General features: G+C 55.4%; 1 protein-coding gene and 1 long non-coding RNA gene across 4 annotated transcripts in view; both read left to right on the plus strand.

The window, feature by feature from the left end:
- Positions 1-866: 866 nt before the first annotated feature.
- LOC100392417 (putative uncharacterized protein FLJ44790) lies at positions 867-1,791 on the plus strand. Its single transcript, XR_008481119.2, has one exon. It is a non-coding gene; the product is annotated as a putative uncharacterized protein FLJ44790 (long non-coding RNA).
- Positions 1,792-6,559: 4,768 nt separating this feature from the next.
- The window catches only part of OSBPL2 (oxysterol binding protein like 2), a 54,261-nt gene continuing 43,178 nt past the window's right edge, over positions 6,560-17,642 (plus strand). For 2 of the 3 annotated variants that reach the window (XM_008996227.5, XM_008996228.4), the window contains exon 1: positions 6,560-6,636. The gene's annotated coding sequence lies outside the window, so the exon portion shown is untranslated. Of the gene's footprint in view, positions 6,637-17,277; positions 17,370-17,642 lie in introns of all 3 variants that reach the window. The other variant, XM_035299110.3, reaches the window with a different exon arrangement.

Genomic DNA, 17,642 nt, shown 5'->3' on the forward strand with positions numbered 1-17,642 from the left:
TCTGGGGCAAGAGGTGGGCTTAGTCTAGTACCAGCCTATGGATGATTCCCAGAGGAGGATTTGGGGCTGTTCCTAGATGTGGTGGATGCTGGGCAGAGCCCTGGCAATGCCCACCTGCCCTTTAGAGGGCTTTCCCTTGCTCTGCCTCCTCTGAGCCTCACCAAGCCCTGAGGAAGTTGAGGCTCAGAATGCCTCTGTGGCCCATCTAGGACCTCCATTAGCAAATGGCCAGGCCTAGACCCCGTGGGCTCCAGTTCCACCCCAACTCCCAGCCATCTGCCCAGATCAACTTGCACGGGCTTCTGGCAGATGCCCTGGGCATTACTGAATGCCTATTTCCTGCAGTCAGCCAGTGGGTGGGAGCACTGGCCAGCATGCTCCTCCCTGGTCCTGGGGATCTCCCAGCCCGGGGCCATGCGACTCCTGGGCAGACTGCCTTCCCCCAGCTTGTGCAGGCTGGCACCAGGCACAGGAGCCCAGCACAAGGCCTCTTATCAGCCCCTTCATCTCTTCCCCAGAACAGGCCCAGCCTGCTCGCCTGGCTTGTCACCATGCTGGGCAGGGATGGCGTCACCCAGCTGGCTGCATGAAACTGCTGAAGCCCTGTGGGCTGGGCATCCTGAACCACACCCTCCTCACCCAGGGTGGCTGCAGAATTTACCAGGCCCTCTGCACAATGAAAATGTGAGATCCTTGCCCTGAGACGACAGAGAATCTCAGGACGGCCATGGCAGAGTGGTGCGTTACCCTTGGTGCCCTGAGCCCTGCATGATGATCCTGGTGGGGCAGCTTGGCCTCCGGGGTCACCCCTCTCTACCATGCCCATGAGGACTGGGCTGTGACCAGTACCCTGCTGTGACCCCTGACACACAGACCCCAGCCATCTCCTCCACCCACTCCCTGACTTCCTCTTCCAGGGATGCAATTGGGGGAGCACACACATCCCCAGAAGGACCCCGGATGCCTGGCTGTCTCTTACCCAACCCCTGCCCCCAGCTACAGCTGAGGGGCCAGCGTGCCCTGTAGATTACTCCTGAAGAGAAACCAACGTCACCACCCGCAAGCACCCCAACGCTCCTCATCCTGAGCCCCATCTCTGCCCCATCTTGGCTCCCCAGGCATATTTAAATATTGCCCCTCCCACCCCCGTGCCTGGCAGATCCCCTGGCACTGAGACCCAGCCAGTGGCTCCGGCCAACGCACTTGGCTCCTGTAGCAAGTTAAATCTAACCCAGCCCAGCTGTCTCTCCTCCGGCTCCCACCTGTCCCTCCCGTTCCCTGAAGGGATGTGCCCACATCCTGCCCACCCTAAACGGGCCCTCAGGAAGGGCACAGAGGTCCCCAGGGTCCCCCACTTTCCCACGCTTGGGAAGCCCTTTGCCTAGCGGTCTCTGGGGTCTCTGCCCTGGCCATGGAGGTACCCTGCTGCCTGCCCAGGGTGGGGCCGGCAGTGCATCGAGTTTTTAACAGGCATTTCGAGAAGGAGCAGGAACCCACTTCGCATCAGCCAGGGTGCAGCCAGGAAGAGGGAAGCTCCAGGCCAGCACTGAAGCTGGCCATTCCAGCACCATGCTGGGGTTATGGGGGTGGGACACAGACCTCACGCTGCAGGAACGCCAGGGAATGTGTGCTGTCCGCTCTGCCTCGCATCTGGGGCTGTTGCTTCTTCCGAGGCAGGGCACTCGTGGGCTGCTTCCAGAGATGTCCGCATTTCTGGGCCTGGGATGCTCTAGGCCTGGCTGTGGGGCCACCTATAATCTGCTCCCTGTAGCCGCTGCATGTTTTGTTTAGGCTGGCAATGCACTCAGCTAAAATGCTGCTGTCCTGGCAAAAGTGGCATAGGACAGAGTTCTGGGTGAGATGTGAGCAGAGGTGCTGGGTGTATCTTCAGGGAAAAATCCTCAAAGGGTGCTGACTCATCCAGGGGCAGCACTTCTGCTCTCCCTCTTTTCTTTCCTTTTTTCTAGTCAGTTGTGCTTGTGATGGCTGGAGTACCGGCAGCTGTTTTGGGCCACGAGGCAGAACTGAGACTGGAAGACAGCACAAGGACAGTGATAAGTAAGACAGGAGTCGCATCCTGGAAGATGCATGGTCCCTGCCAGCCAGTCAGCCCAGGCTTGTGTCACCTGAGAGAAAAGTATTATTCTACCTTGTTGGAGCCTGTTATTCTGAGCTTTCTCAGAAACACAGCTCTAACCAGTCCAAAGGGCAGGCAGCCATGTTGGCTCAAATGCTTCCCCCAGCAAGGCAGGAGGCCACTCCAGTGTCCTGCAAGAAACTTCATAGGAAAAAGGCTCCCATCCCCCTACGTCAGGGGTCCGCATCAGGCCCTTCCTGGGCCCTGGAGTCTCCATGTGCACCTGAGTGAGGGGCTCTGGGAAGCCTAAGGTTGTGGAGGGCGCCTGTTGACTTCGTTTACATAGTTTTCTCAAACCTACTTGATGGAGGAACCCCTTCCTCCCGAAGCAAGGACTTACAGTCAGAAAGGCCTCTGAGAGGCCGCCGTCTTCCCTCACAGCGGGTGGGACATGCCCCCAAACTGCTGCACTCGGAGGAGCTCGGGCCGGCCCTGGGCACACAGCAAGCCCTCAGGAGGCTGGGGCTGCTGCCAGGGAGCCCAGCAGTGGGGCCACTGCCAGCCCCGTGAGCGGGAAGTTGGGGGCCTTTCTCCTCTCCCCAGCCTCCTCATTCCGACTGCTGTGGAGCTGTGGCCTGAGCGCTGCCCTGGCCCTCTGCTCAGACCGGCCTGTTCCCTGGGCAGGCCTCAGTGCCGATATCATCTGGCAGAGGCTGGGAGTGGGAGGGGGCTGTGGAGACATGTGGGATCACCCCAGGAAGAGTGGGTTTGCAGAGTTGCAGCAGCGTGAAGGCTGTGGGGTTAGAAGTTTATAAGAGGAACACTATTTTTCTCTTTTGGCAGATTTTAATGGGTGCAGATTGTTCAGGTCCCAAAGACATAGAAAAAAAAGAGAGAAAGAAAAAGCCCTTTACTGCTGCTATTGATAACTTGTCTCGCTCCACGTGGTGGGTTCAAAACTAAAAATACTCTCCTTCCAACGGTAGAGAAGCCAGGGCTGTCACGTTGCAGAGGAGATTGGAGAGTTTCAGTGGGGAGGGGTCAGCTGCAGCCACGTGAGGGCCAGGGCCAGGTCTCGCTCTGGCTGCCCAGGCTGTATCCACATGGAAGATTCCATAGCTTTCCACAAAAGAGAGTGGGAGAATGTCCTCTCCGAAGGCCTGGGGAGTGCCTGGGGAGAGGAGACAGCCTCAGCCGGGGCTCACCAGCCAGTAGCTGCCAGCCAGGCCAGCAATGCCAAGGCACCCGGCGTTCCTGGAAGCCAAGCCCTGTTTGATCTAATGGGGCAGCTGTGGGTGCAGACCCAGATAAAGAGATAAACCCAGACCCAGAAACCGGGAGAAGAGGTAAGAGTGAAGCGGGGGAAAGGGCGGTGGGTTGTGGGCGGGACCGGTGCCGCCAGGCCCTGGGCAAGCTGCTTCTGCTCTCTAAGCCTCAGTTTCCCCATCCAAAAGGTGGAAACAACAACCTCTCTTCCGCCTCCTTCACAGTGAGAGGAAAGGAAGAAGGATGGCATAGGTGTGGCTGGAACTGCTGGACCCAGCACGCCAGCCCTGGGGGGCACATGGGTCATGATATCTGCCCACTGGTCACCTGCCCCATTGTGAGGGACGGAGAGAGCTTCTCCCCTTCTTGGCTAAAGAGGACAGAGGGAGGAGCCTAGAAATTCTGTCAGGCAGCAGAAATTTGGTCTGAAAGCAGTGCAGGTGGGAGAAGACACCCCCAAAATTACCTGTAAGATGAGCAGGTCTCGAGCTCTGGAGAGCATGTGTGGCACACACAGCCGCCAGTGGACCTGCTGTGGGGTCCAGCAGCCACAGCCATGGGAACAGCCAGGCACATTGTTCACATGCAGATCCCGGTTCGAGAGCCTGGGTGGGGCTCTGCCTCGAGGATGACCTCTGGGGCCAGGCCTGGTCCACCCTGGAGCTGTGCTGGGCCCCTTCCCATTGCAGGGCTAGGGCAGTCACTTAACCTGTCTGGGGCTAGGCCTGCTCATCTGAAGAGTGGGAGTGATGGCCCCTGGTACCCACTTGATCAGCTGTTGCAAACATGAAACCAGATGGGCCTGTAAATCGAAGGGCACTCAGCCGCCATCATCATCCCCATTATTGTCATCCTCACCATCGTCCTCAGCATCATCGCCCCAGTTCATCCATCTTTGTTGCCTTCTCCATCCTCATCTTCCATCCCTGGAGAACGGTGCCTCTTGAACCGGCCTTGTGACCTAGTGAAGATCATCACACAGATGCCTAAGTTGGTTTCAAGGCACCCTCCCTACCACCCACCAACCGAGGAAGGATTCTCGCCTGGTGCAGGCAACCGGCCCCGGGGAGGAAGTGCCTGTCCAGTCCTGGCAAGAATCCAGCAGTGCTGGCTGACGGCAGATTGCCCTCGGAGCTCAGTTACTGCATCTGTGAAGAGGGGTAGAGTCCCTGTCCTGGACCCGGGGCCATCTGAGATCACACCTCCTACCCCCAAGGCCAGCGTGGTTCTCCCTGCTCGGCCCTGGGGTGGTCCCTGGGCAATGAGAAGGGCCTTCTGCCAGCCTCCGAGGCTGCCCTTACTGCAGAGCTCGAAGTCAAGGGGTGGGTGGGCAGGTTGGGGCCCCTCAAGGGCACAGGGGTTAGAGTCTTAGAGACTCAGGGTGAGGGGCATGGAAGGGGTGGGTTTCTGGGACCCTGAGCTGGCCTTGGCCAGGCCCACAGGGGAAGCTGTGGAGCGTGGTCATCTCCGTGGCAACTGGCTTCATCGTCCTTGTCCTGGCTTGGGAGCTGCATGCCTTCCCTTCCCTTTCGGTGGCTGGAGTCACTTTCTTCAGGGGTAACCATGGCAACCCCTTTGTTTCTGAGGCCTGCCCGCCACCCTCCCCGTTCTCTCTTCAGGAGAGGCTCAGCCGGCTCCTTCCTAGTCCTGGCACGTCTCTAGCTGCACCGGCTGACAGTGGCCCACCAGTGAGTGGGGCCAGCCCCTGGGATGGGGGAGAACTTCCCTGCTGGGCCCAGAGATGTCGCCTGGGCCACCCCTGCCTCGGAGGCCACATTCATTGGCTCACTCATGCCCTGACACTGATCGAGTACCTGCATCTGCCAAGGGATCACAAATGGGGCAAAGGCCTGTCACTGCCCCTGAAGCCCTGTGAGGGGCAGCCTGGGAGTGGGGAGACAAGGCCTGAGGAGGGGGTGCAGAGGCCTATCGGGGGGTGGCTCTGCTGCAGGATGCACTGCGGGAGTCACAGGTCATTGCCAGGGCCCTGGAGGCTGCAAGCAGCCCAGGACTCTTGGCTCTGCCTCAAACTGGCTGAAGCAGAAATGAGCATGTGGTTCATGTAACTGAAAAGTCAAGCACAGCACCTGCTGATGTGCTGTGGGGTCCACGTGCACCAGCCAGGGTGGCTCCTGCTTTCCTCCCGCTGGCTTCATTCTCACGGAGCCCCGTCCTCAGGTGGTGAGATGTGGAAGAGTTGCCCCAGACTTCCATCTCTCTCTCACCTAACCCAGTTCTGGGGAGGTCTGTGGGCAGATGGGAGAATCATTTGGCTTCAGCCCCAGCTCTAGTCTGAACTCTGACCCCACAGCAAAAGTCCCAGGACTGAGCTGCTTTGGTCAGAACTGGGTCACAGGCTGACCCCTAAACCAACTGCTGTGACTCTGTGTAGCCAGCCTGGTTCATGTACTCCATTCCCCTCAAACCAGACCCGACTTAAATGAGATGATGACAGGGGAACCGTGGTTTGCAAATGAAACTCTGGGTGCTCACAGACTCAGAGAAGTTAATTTGTCCAAAGCCAGGCAGCTGGTAAGAATGAAAGTTCCAGGTCTGATTCCAGAACTTCTGGCCTTAACCGTGGAGCCACTGCAGGTCAGTGGGAGTCCAAAGGATTTTAAGTATGGCAGTGGAACGGTCAGGGATGCACCTGGGTGGGTAAATTGGCGCTGGATTTTGGTTAGCGGTGAATGGCATGCAAAGGAGGTAGACAGTATTCAGGATTTGGTAGGACAGTGGGAGCAGCGATGCCCCAGCCATAGCACGGTCCCCAGCACCTGTAGGAAAAAGCCCCCAGGGCTTTGGGTAGCGGAGAGGTGGGCCTATGAGGCCTGCACCGCCACCAGGGCGCAAAGCACCCGCGGGCGAAGAGCCCACGCCCCGCGCCACCTGATTCACTGTTTGTAAACTCAGCTTTCTGCAGCCACGCCCTTTCCTCCTTCCCTCCCTCCCCTTTTGGCTCAGGGACTGAAGAACCCCGCCTTTCTCCTGCTGTGACTGGCTGTTCTCACCGTCACTCCGCAGCGTGGGCGGGGCTCCGAGGGGCACCGGGAAAGACTCCTGGGCAAAGGGATTAGCATAGTCCCGCCCCCCGGCGAGAGCCTCGGGCCGGGCGCTGATTGGGCAGACGGCGGCCGACGCGACGCCGCCGGGCGCAGCGAGTGGTGGGCGTGAGCTGTCAGTCGGCGAGGCGGCGGGCCGCACTTCCGCCTCGGTGTCAGTGGGTCGCGGGCCTGCGGGGCGGGGGCGGGGCGGCAGCGAGCTCTGCCAGCTACCGAGGGACCCGTGTCCAGGTGAGTGGCCTCCGCTGCCGCCACGCGAAGGTCCGGGACCCCGGCGAGCTGCGGGGCCTGGGTCGCGGGCCGGGGGCGGGGAGGAGAGGGCGGGCCGGGTAGGGCCCGGGCCCGCAGGCCGCCTCCAGCCACGGCCCCGGCCTGGACCCCCACGGGGAGGCGCGCCCGGCGTAGGCCGCAGCTCGGCGCCCGGGGTAAACTTTGGGTGGAAAGTTCCGGCCGGGCCTGGGGCCTGGGCATGGGTCCCACGGCCGCTGCGCCTCCCCCTACGGTCACCAGGCAACTGTGGTCCCGACCCCTGGGATCCCCGGCCCGGCTGCCCCGCGGAGCAGAAAGTGGGGACAGGCGCACCTGCTCGCGGCCTCGCGCCCGCCCCCTCTCTGGGAACAGGGAAGGGTTTCGTGCGCATTTAGGGCGATCCCGCAGGTGAGGAGGGCGAGTTCTGCCGCGAGGAAGAGAGCAGGGAGACGCAGCCCCACCCCGACCCTGGCCTCCTTGTCCCCCAGGCCTGTGTGCGCGTCCTCCCCACGAGGGTATCCACGGGCGCTTGTCCCTTCCCCTGGACTCTCGTATTTTTAATATATAAATTTTAGCGGACTGCACACGGTTGAGAACTTACTACCTAACACCTACCTTTGGTCATGTAATTTTAAGAGGTTCCTTCTTTCGCCACATATGTTGGTTCTCAGAAGAATACGTCTTTAGACTTTCTAAGTTTATAAGCTCGGACCAAGACTGTTAGGTCACCACAGAACCTTAGCCTCCCGATTTCATGGGAGGGTGTACCGGTGGCGAGGCGGTGGGTGTCAGGGTGTTGCAGGCTCTCCTGGGGTGAGGTTCACGTCCTAGGGGTGTTTCTATCTGAACGTTTCTCTAGGACAGGCCCTGGCCTGGCTCCGGCATCTTTGAAATGACTGCCGGGGACACCTGAAGAAGGCGTCCGGTTCGGTTTGGTTGGACAGAAGTTTCTCGAATGCCTGCTGCGGGCCTGGTTGTGGGCTGTGCGGCCTTGCCCACCCGCTGGATGTGTGGCGAGGACAGAGGAGAGTTGAGGAGGCCGGAACTGGCTCAGGGGCCACATGCTGGGGAGCCACGGCCCTCCCTGCTGCCCTTGCTGCCCTTCCTAACTGGTGGTCCCCACAGCCCCTTTCCTGGCTGTCAGCCTCAGCTCCTTCATCTGGACACGTAGCACTTTGCTGATAAGAGAAGCAAATGAAATCATTTTCTCGTTTCATGTTTTGAGACGGAGTCTCGAGGCACTCTGTCGCCCGGGCTGTAGTGCAGTAGTTCGATCTTGGCTCACTACAACCTCCACCTCCTGGATTCAAGTGATTCTCCTGCCTCAGTCTTAGGAATAACTGGGATCACCGGTGCACGCCACCACGCCTGGCTAATTTTTAGTAGAGATGGAGGTCTCACCATGTTGGCCAGGCTGGTCTTGAACTCCTGACCTTAAGGGATCTGCCGGCTTTGGCCTCTCAAAGTGCTGGGATTACAGGCGTGAGCCACCGCGCCCCGCCCTTGAAATCATTTTCTACTGCAGTTTCTGACACCAAGTGTGTGCCCTGGACTGCCAGTTCCCTTCCCCTTGTTAAGGACAGGAACCTCCTCTGTGGCACTTCTCCCTGCCCAGCCCAGTACCTGCCACAGTGTTGTCTTTTAGAACGTGGTGGAGAGTGAGTGGGTGATTGAGTCTCCCTCGTAGAATTCACCTTGTTTTCTTCATGTGTCCATCTGTTAATGACAGCTCTTACCTAAGCAGACGATGATATTTACAATGATTGTTCCGGGACTGTTATGAGCATGTGGTCTTCACAGCAGTTGACAGGTACTGACATTATCCTTAGTTCATTCATGAGGAAGCCAAGGAACAGAGAGGTTAGGTAACTTGCCCTAAACCACACAGCAGTAAATATGGATTTGAACCCAGGCTCCAAGGGTCACACTCTTAAACATTACCCTGTATTGCCTTTTAATATCAAGATTTTCATTTAATGTTTTTGTTTAGAATATTCTAATTGTGCTGCATTACTGTGTGTCAGAATTTTGTTTTTTGCTGCATATGGAACTAAGAGATTTTCTCTTTTTTGTGAGCCTAAGCGTTTACAAATCCATTTTGTTTCTTCTGAAATAATTTGCTGTCTGGCTATTCAGTATTTAGCCAAAATGCCCTCCCTGCTACCCAGTTCCTTTGTTACTGGCAGATTCAGGGATGTTCTCTGTGTGAAGGGGGAGAATTGGGGCCATGGGTGCTGATGGGCGTGCAGTCCAAAGTATGAGGTCTCCTTTTGAGTTCAATTCCAAGTGGACTTCACACAGTGCCTTGGAGTACACATGTAGGACATTTTTCTTCCTGCTCCCAAGTGCACCAAGAGGGTCAGACTCTGTGTTCCGTGTTTTAAAGAGTGGCGCTGTTTGAATGTGGAAAGTGCTGCTTGCTTTAACCCCAGCGTCTCCTCTGTGCCCTCCAGGAGATGCTATCAGATGGGGCTTGGATTTGTCTTAAAACTTTCTTGACTTTTAAAGTTTTAATACATTCAGCCAATTACAAAAGTGACTTTTTTTCTTGAGATGGAGTCTCGCTCTGTTGCCAGGCTGGAATGCAGTGGCATGATCTTGGCTCACTGCAACCTCTGCCTCTCGGGTTGAAGCGATTCTCCTGCCTCAGCCTCCTGGGTAGCTGGGACTACAGGTGCATGCCACCACACCCAGCTAATTTATTTTTATTTTTATTTTTAGTAGAGATGGGGTTTTACCATGATGGCTGGAATGGTCTCGATCTCTTGACCTCATGATCCGCCCACCTCAGCCTCCCAAAGTGCTGGGATTACAGGCGTGAGCGTCCGCATCTGGCCAAAAGTGACATTTTTTAATAAGGGAATTGTTGATAGATTTTAGGTACTGTTATGCTGCCTTCAAACAGGGAACCTGCTAGCTCCTGAAAGTGATTTCTTTTGTGTCCCCGTGCAAGCTATGTCTTGTCTGGCCACGCAGGTGCAGCTGGTGCCTTGCCTTCCTGAGTCACAGCATCTTTGGGAAGGTAGTGCCCTGGACCAGGGCTCTTGGGTCCTGGGTGAGTTCCCACTGGCTCCTGCCCTCAGTGTCTTTGCCTGTAAGATGGATTATTGCATGGAATCTGTGTCTGATATGCTGTGGGTGCCAGGGACACCCTTGGGTCCGCCACCTGCTGAACCTGGCGCCACCCAGCAGTGCAGCAGCCACGCCCTCGGGTGTCCTGGGATATTTTTATTCCTGAGTGACTTATTTCAGACAGAACACAGCTCTGCCATGCAAGGCTTTTCTCGGCTTCTGTGCTGAGGCGCCCCGTGTGTATGGCATCACTGGCGGTGTCGGGACCTCTTTGGGCAGTGCAGTTGGGTGTGGGCTGCTTTTCTCCTAATCATCGTCATACTTCCTGTTTGGGTGTTGACATTTGCTTTAGTGTTTAGCACTGATTGTCAAGTACGAAGTTTAATTCCAAAATGTAGTGTGTTTTCAAGTTGATTTATAACCTTATCTACACTGAAAGGAAGTCAGTATTTGAACACGACTGATTATTAAAAAGCCTGAGTCCTGAGTTAATATGTTGGCTTCTGGTTTGATAGTTTAAGTGTACTTCCTGTGTGTGCTGGTTGATTTGTATCTCCGTTGTCATTTTTGCTTTTTCAGAGTGTTCTTGCTAGTAAGCATCAGGCGTGGTGCCCCAGCCTCTCAGGCTGCTGGTTTGGGCTAGGGTCCTGCTGTGGAAGCGTGCCAGCAAGCCGGCCTACCTGCTGCTCTCTGTGATAAACATCTGTTAACTGGTTCACGGCAATGTTTCTGTGTAATTTTTGCCACTTCTTTCCTTTTCCTTCCAGATTCAGAAAAGAACTTAGGGTCATTTGGCAGAATTTCAAAGCATCCTCATTCTTTCAGCTGGAGCTTCTGTTGATACAAATCCCCTGACCTGTGAGTTGAGCTGGGTGGTGGAGTGAGCTTTCCTAAGGGACCAGACCTAAGACTCGTGCCTGATGTGTGTCTGTTTCTCTTTTCTTGCCTTCTTTTTTCAGCAGAATACTTGCTTATTTTGAGAAACAAACTCTGGGATCAGTCCTGTCGAGCTGGTGGCTGGCTCCATAGTTTGGGGCCTGAAGAGCGCCCTGCATCTTCAAGGCTTGTGGCAGGCGTCTGGCCCTCGCTCTGGGGTGTAAAGTGGCTTCCTCATCTGTGCACTGAGGGCCTGGGGGCTCTGTCTCTGATGCTGAGGCATGTCAGCAGTGGGAAGGGTCTGAGGGGCTGTTGGCTGAGCAGGCACTGAGCACATTTCTTTATCAAAGGGACTGGGACCACAGCCTTCCGGGTGCCTAGAGAGTGTCTGTTCTGGGGTGATACGGGGGGTGCCTGATACAGGGAGTTTTTGGGGGAGCACCAGGCAGTGAGGACTGCGGTGTGTAGGGAGTTGTGTGGAGTCTTGGTTCTAGAAAAGATGAAGGCAGTGGTAGAGGAAGGGGTGCTGTGGTGTGGAAGCGAGTGCCCGTGCCTTGTACTGAAAAACCTAAGGCTGATCCAAGGCTGATGGTGAGAAGGAGCCCGCTGTGAGCTGCCACCTTGTGCCACTGTGCTCGGCCAGAGAGCAACTTCCAATATTGCCTTAAAACCAGGGTAACCGTGATTCGGTGTCATTTCGGGGACCCTGATAATGACAGCAGGTGTCAGGTGCACATGGGGCCTGGGGATACCCCCTCACTGTGAAAGAGGACACGGGCCAGGTCTGCGATGCTGAGCTCCTGCGGGTGCCCGGTTCTAGCTTGGCCTCTCTTGATGATATGGTGGACCCTGAGATGCCTGAGCTGGGGTTGAGGGAGGTAAGCCTCACTCATCTTCCAAGTAAGCCTCACCTGCGGGAAATGCTGAACACTTGGAGGTGCCTGAGCTGGGGTCCAGGGAGGGGTCCCAGTGCAGAGGCGGCTGAGGAGCCCTCCCACCTGCTCCACAGCTCCTGCCCCACAGCTCTGCCTCTGCACTGGTTCACCGGTCAGGGGAGAAGCCTCCTGGGTTAACATCTTGGAGTTTTCAACCCTGGCTTCTTATCAGAAAAGCCTGGGGAACTTTGTAAAAGTGTGAGTTCCAGGCCTAGCCCCAGCTTCACTGAGCCTGGTTTCCCGGGAGGGGCCCAGGGAGCCACATGTTTAACAGATTCGGGGTCTGGGGTGGGTCCCCGGCAGGGAGTCCAGTGCTGCAGGCTACTGCAGGGGGTCAGAACCCACTTCTAGATCAAGGACCCCTTTGAAAACTTCATGAATATGAATAATCGGAGTCATTGTTCTAGGGGAAAAAATGAACACAAAATTTTTCCTTTTCTTTTTTTTGCAGAGGGTAGGGGGTTAGCGATTCCTGGATTTCCTGGCCTGGTTTGAAGCCCACCCTGTAGGTGCTCAGGAAGTATAGTTGGGAGCCACGTGGGCAGGTCTGATGTTAGGGTGACAGGTTTCTCAGCATAGGGGGACCTGTTAGGGAGGCGCAGGGTGAAGATGGGCACAATGGTGACGAGGGGCTGGAGCCAAAGCCACAGAGAAGGAGGTGGCCAGACGGCGAGGGGCACTCCAGTGAGCCAGGCACGCCTTGGTTGGGCGGGTGCTCTGGGGACGGCAGGGAGCTCTGTAGGACAGCAGCCTCTCACGCTGTATACTCCCTTCCGTCTGCTGTCTTGGTCGTCCTCCTGCTCCCTTACCGCCGCCCCCGCCACCGAGGTGGCCCCTGCTGGGGTGTGACATGTGGGTGGAGGTGTCGCCTCCTCCTCCAGCCGCAGCCGCAAGCTGGGCTCCTCTCAGGACTGTGGGTTTGATCATCAGAGACACACAGTGGCAGCGGGCGGCCGGGCAGTGGGGGGGCTGCCCGATGCTGCCGCTGCCCTCGGAGTGCCCGCCCTGTCCTCTGGCGCAGCTTTCCGAGAGCAGGGTGCCTGAGAGCCGTGGGCATGTTCCCTGTCCAGTGCTCACCCGCCCAGTCTTGAGGGCTGCACTGGAACCGCTTTTCATTGAGTTGCATAAGGAGGAGGTTGGTTAAAACAAATGATTTTCTGCAGAAGAGCTTGCCTTCATCTTGTGTGTTTGGAAATACATTGCACCGCAGTATAAGATAACGTTCCTCGAAGTGTGTGATGTACTTTTGGCAATTAATATCCCACAGAAGCAGATTAGTCAAGTCAGCGATGGTACTCGAGGGAGCTGACTGCGGTGAGTGGGGCTTGAGGCTCCGCTTCTGGGGCGTCGGACCACATTGGCTTCGAGGCCCGGTGGGAAGAATTGCCACTCCCCGCAGCTGCTTCTTGCTCACCTTTGCCTGCCTCCTGAGGTCACCCTCTTGGCATGGAGAATGGTAAACAGTAGGCGTGCTGCTGTTCGCACAGTGAGAGCAGCTTCACCTGCCTTTCTCAAGTCTCAAAACTGTTTCCTGCATGAATTCCAGGCGGATTCAGAGCCCTCATGTGCTCCTGGTAAGCTTGCTTGGCTGGGGTGCTCAGCACAGGGCCTTCCCGAGTCAGGGTTGGGCCATTCTCTTGGGATGAAGAGCTGAAACCTGTTCTTTTTCTTATTATTTTTTTGATATAGTGGCTTGCTCTGTCACCCAGGCTAGAGTGCAGTGGCATGATCTCAGCTCACTGCAAACTCCTCCTCCTGGATTCAAGCGATTCTTGTGCCTCAGCCTCCTGAGTAGCTAGGACTACAGGTGTGTGCCACCTGTAATTTTTTTTGTATTTTTAGTAGAGATGGGGTTTCGCCATGTTGCCCAGGCTTGTCTTGAACTCCTGACCTCAAGTGATCTGCCCACCACGGCCTCCCAAAGTGCTGGGATTACAGATGTGAGCCACCGTGCTGAGCCTGAAACCTGTTCTTCAGCTAAGAGGTGTTACACTCTGTGTGGTGTTAGGTAGCTGATGAGCCACATACAGCCCCACACTAAGAGAAACCATGGAGATCTGAAGAAGGTGGACATGTTTGTTGAGATGAAACCGTGTAGACCTAGAGCCTTCTGGTTTGCACTCAGAAGGGCTGTGTCCTGGAGCTTCGTGTGCAGCCGGACTTAACCTCATTTGGCCAAAGCAGAAAGCGCCAGCATTCAGTAAAGGTCACTCTTGATTCCATCCCGTCGCCACCAAAACCACAGTGCATTTAAGGGCAAAGGTCTGAGCACCTGGTCTTACGTGCCTTGCTCATGACAGGCTGCAGACGGTGACAAGGACAGACAGCTACGCACGTTTCCCTTTTTTAAAAAGGTTGTTGTTGTGAATGGCATATGACTTGTTTACTTGGTTCTAAATTTATAGAAAATCTGTAAAAATAACCATTAAGCTTTTACAATGACAAGAATATTAGGGCTTGATTTTTCCTCAACAATTGGCAGAAAGCATGTTTCAGTGAGCACAGATGGAGCGATCCCAGGAGGTCAGGAAGGGGGAAAGGAGGAATGGCGCCTGGCCTGGCGGCGGCCTTGACAGCACTCCATCATGTCGGGTTGGTCAGGGTAGCTGCGGTGCAGGGACTGCCAACATTCCCAAGGTTGCAGAGGCCTGGTCCTGCAGCTGGGGCTGGCAGAGCCCCTGCTCTCACTGCTGCTGCCTCCTCCATCTTCCTCCATATCCCTCTGGTGGGACATGGTCCCGTGATGGCTCAGTTGCGTGGGGCCCTGGGACGCCGTGTCTAGGCTGGACGCCACTGCCCTGGGTGGCTGTGGAAGTGTAGTCAATTCAGTTAATTAGCATCCAGCATTCACTTCTCCCTCACACCCGCCGCATCTCAAGTGTTTGCAGTCACCTGTGGGCCGCAGGGACTACACTGGACGGATGACATTTCCAGTGCCGTAGGAGAGTCTCCAGCTCAGCTCTAAAGCTGTGAGATGTGGAGTCTTTAGTTAAGTCTTGTTTTCCTTTGCAAAAGAAATGAGATTGTGGCGTGGTGGCCAGCTGGCTGTCAGTGGGGCGAGGGCCTCTAGGCATCGGGGTGATGTGTGGGCTGAGTTTGCAAAGTGGAGGTGTGAGACTGAGATACCGAGGAGCATTGCACACGCAAGGGCTGGACGCGCAGTGAGGGATGAGGTGCCCGAGAGGCCCTGCCTGCTCCTGCCCCTGGGCTTAGAAGGTGCTGGGTGAAGAGAGCTGCGCCCTGCCCCTCAGCCCTTGCCCCGGCCTCTTGCCCTCAGTGCTGCATGGAGGCAAAGGCATCTCACACCAGCTTCTCCCTTGGTGTGCTCACGTCACTGAGCAGGCTTGGTCTCGCTCTCTGTGATTTCATGTTCCCACCCTCCAGCCTTGATCCGGGAGACCTTCTGATCTTTAATTCCCACAGAGAGCTAATTCTGTCCCTTGTGTTAAACTTTGTGACTCTGACGCTCGTAGGTGACACTTGTTTCCCTTCCTTGTGCTCTGGCAACCTTGTAGTGTTATGGTAGCATCTTTCTGAGCATTTGAGTGGCTGGGTTAGGCCCTGCCAGGTCGCTAACTGCTTTGGGGAAGAGAAGTCCTGCGGGGATGTGACGGTGGCTTTGGTTTGCTCCTTGGCTGGCCGAAGCCTGCCCTAGTTCTGCTCTCCACTGTGGTTGGGCTCATGTGTCAGCCTTGACCTTCAGCGGATGGCAAGGGCTCTTCAGTGCACGATGCCACACCGGGAGCTCTCCTCGGCTGTGGAAGCTGGTTTGAAGTTTGCATAGGCTTGAGCGAGTGCAGGGATGGCCTAGCTTGCCTCTTGGCTTAGGCACTGAAGAGCTTCCTGTGGTTCCTTTGGGGTCACTTGCTCTGTGGTTGTGCTGGATGTGACCTCTTGTGGGGCATAATCAGGAACATGGAACCCATTCCTTGTGGCTGCCCTGGCACCTTGGCACATGATTGCTGCTCCCATGCCCCAGCCGCCTCCCTGTTAAGCTCAGCGGGGCTGCGGAAATTGAGGGACTGTAGCTCCCTGGCTGAGCCTGGCCACATTGTGATTCCCCAAGGGAATGAGGTTGAAAGTTTCTGCCTCGTGGCTTTGAATTGTCAGGAGGAGGAGCATTCTCTGAAGTGGAAGCGTTGAGTGGTCTGTAGGGTCCTGAGACAGACCCTATTCTTGTTAATCATGGGAACGTTTTCTCTTTCAGCAAGGCGCCACATAAGGCTCTGTGCACAGTTGATTTGTTAGCACTGGTTGCTGATGTATTTTTAAGTTATGAAATAGAACTTACATTTTCTTTCTTTTTCTTTTTGGAGACAGAGTCTCGCTCTGTTGCCCAGGCTGGAGTGCAGTGGCAAAATCTTAGCTCATTGCAACCTCCACCTCCCAGGTTCAAGCGATTCTTCCACTTCAGCCTCCTGGGTAGTTGGGAGTACAGGCGTGCGCCACCATGCCTGGCTAATTTTTGTATTTTTTTGGTAGAGACGGGGTTTCACCATGTTGGCCAGGCTGATCTCGAACTCCTGACTTCAGGTGATCTGCCCACCTTGACCTCCCAAAGCACCGAGATGATAGGCATAAGCCATTGTGCCTGGCCAGAGCTTATGTTATTTTCAATAATTTAAACTTACAACTAATGTTTAACCTCAGAAGTGGTTTTAGAATCTTCACGTGATCAGTGTACTTGTCTGTGCCCAGCATACTGGGGTGCCCTGGCTGTTACTGATGGACAGAGTAATGGTGTGCAGTTGAACTTCCAGCGAGTCGCCCGTGGTGGTCAGTAGCAGATCCCCAGTCTCTTTCGCCGATGTCCTCAACTGGCAGGTCTGCTTTATTTATTTTTCTGTAAGAGGCAGAGTCTCGTTCTGTTGCCCTGGCTGGAGTGCAGTGGCAGCTTGGAACTCCTGGGCTCGGGCAGTCCTATTGCCCTAGTCTCCTGAGTAGCTAGGACTACAGGCATGTGCCACTGTGCCCAGCTAATTTATTTTACTTTGTTTTTTATACAGACAGTATCTGTGTTGCTCAGGCTGGTCTCAAAACTCCTGGGCTCAAGCCATCTGACACCTCGGCCTCCCAAGGTGTTGGAATTCTAGTGTGAGCCACCATGCGGGTCCCAGATCTGTTTTTCTGAGAAAAACATAAAGATGGGTTTGTAAGACTTGAGTCCAAGTCTTCATACCACTGGTAGGACCTTTTTAGATCCTGATGGGATGGGGACAACACTTTTAAGAAAATGTGCTGGGGTCCTTTTCAAGGGACTGGGGGGTGCCTTGGGCTGGGGGACTGAGACTCGCTGGGGCCTGAAAGGATGGCACCCTGGGGGCCAAGGCAGTGCCCCCCCACCCCTACCCCCGGAAACTCTGACTGGAGAAGGATGAAGGGTGAGAGGCCAGCGAAGATGCCCAGCACAGGCGCAGGCTTCAGGGTTTCTCTCTAGACGCGCAAAGGAGAGTTGACCAGAAAGAGCCCATGAAAACACACAGAAACCCCAGCAAAGTTCACTCCTGAAATACTCCCTCCTGGATTGTTTTCTGAGTGCGGGGTGAGAGCTCCATGTGCAAGAGCATGTTCAGGAAATACACTCTGCCTTCTTAATGCTTTTTCTTGAACATTTAACTTTCTGTATATTCCTCAACTTTGGTAGAGTACTCAGTTATGAAGCCTTACTTTTGCTTTTTAAAATTATTTTCCTTTTAAAATTTTTATTTATTCGAGACACGGTCTCTGTTTCCCTGGCTAGAGTGCAGTGATGTGATCATGGCTCACTGCAGCCTCAACCTCCTGGGCTCAAGTGATCCTCCTGCCCCGCCTCCTGAGCATCTGGGACCACAGGTATGTGGCGCCTTATGTCACACACGTAAATAAATTAAAATTTATTTTAATTTTTAGAAGAGATGTGGTCTTGCCGTGTTACCCAGGCTGGTCTTGAACTCCTAGACTCCAGTGATCTCCTGCTTCAGCCTCCCTCCATGCTGGGATTACAGGCATGAGCAACCATTTTTGCTTCTTTTAATGGAAGATTCTTAACTCTGGAGGGCTTTCTGTACACAGCCCTGTAGCCCACCTCGGGGTGTTTTGGCTGGATGGCGGTGGTCCCAGGGCTTC

The sequence above is a fragment of the Callithrix jacchus genome, chromosome 5 (assembly GCF_049354715.1).
Source record: "Callithrix jacchus isolate 240 chromosome 5, calJac240_pri, whole genome shotgun sequence".
NCBI lineage: Eukaryota > Metazoa > Chordata > Mammalia > Primates > Cebidae > Callithrix > Callithrix jacchus.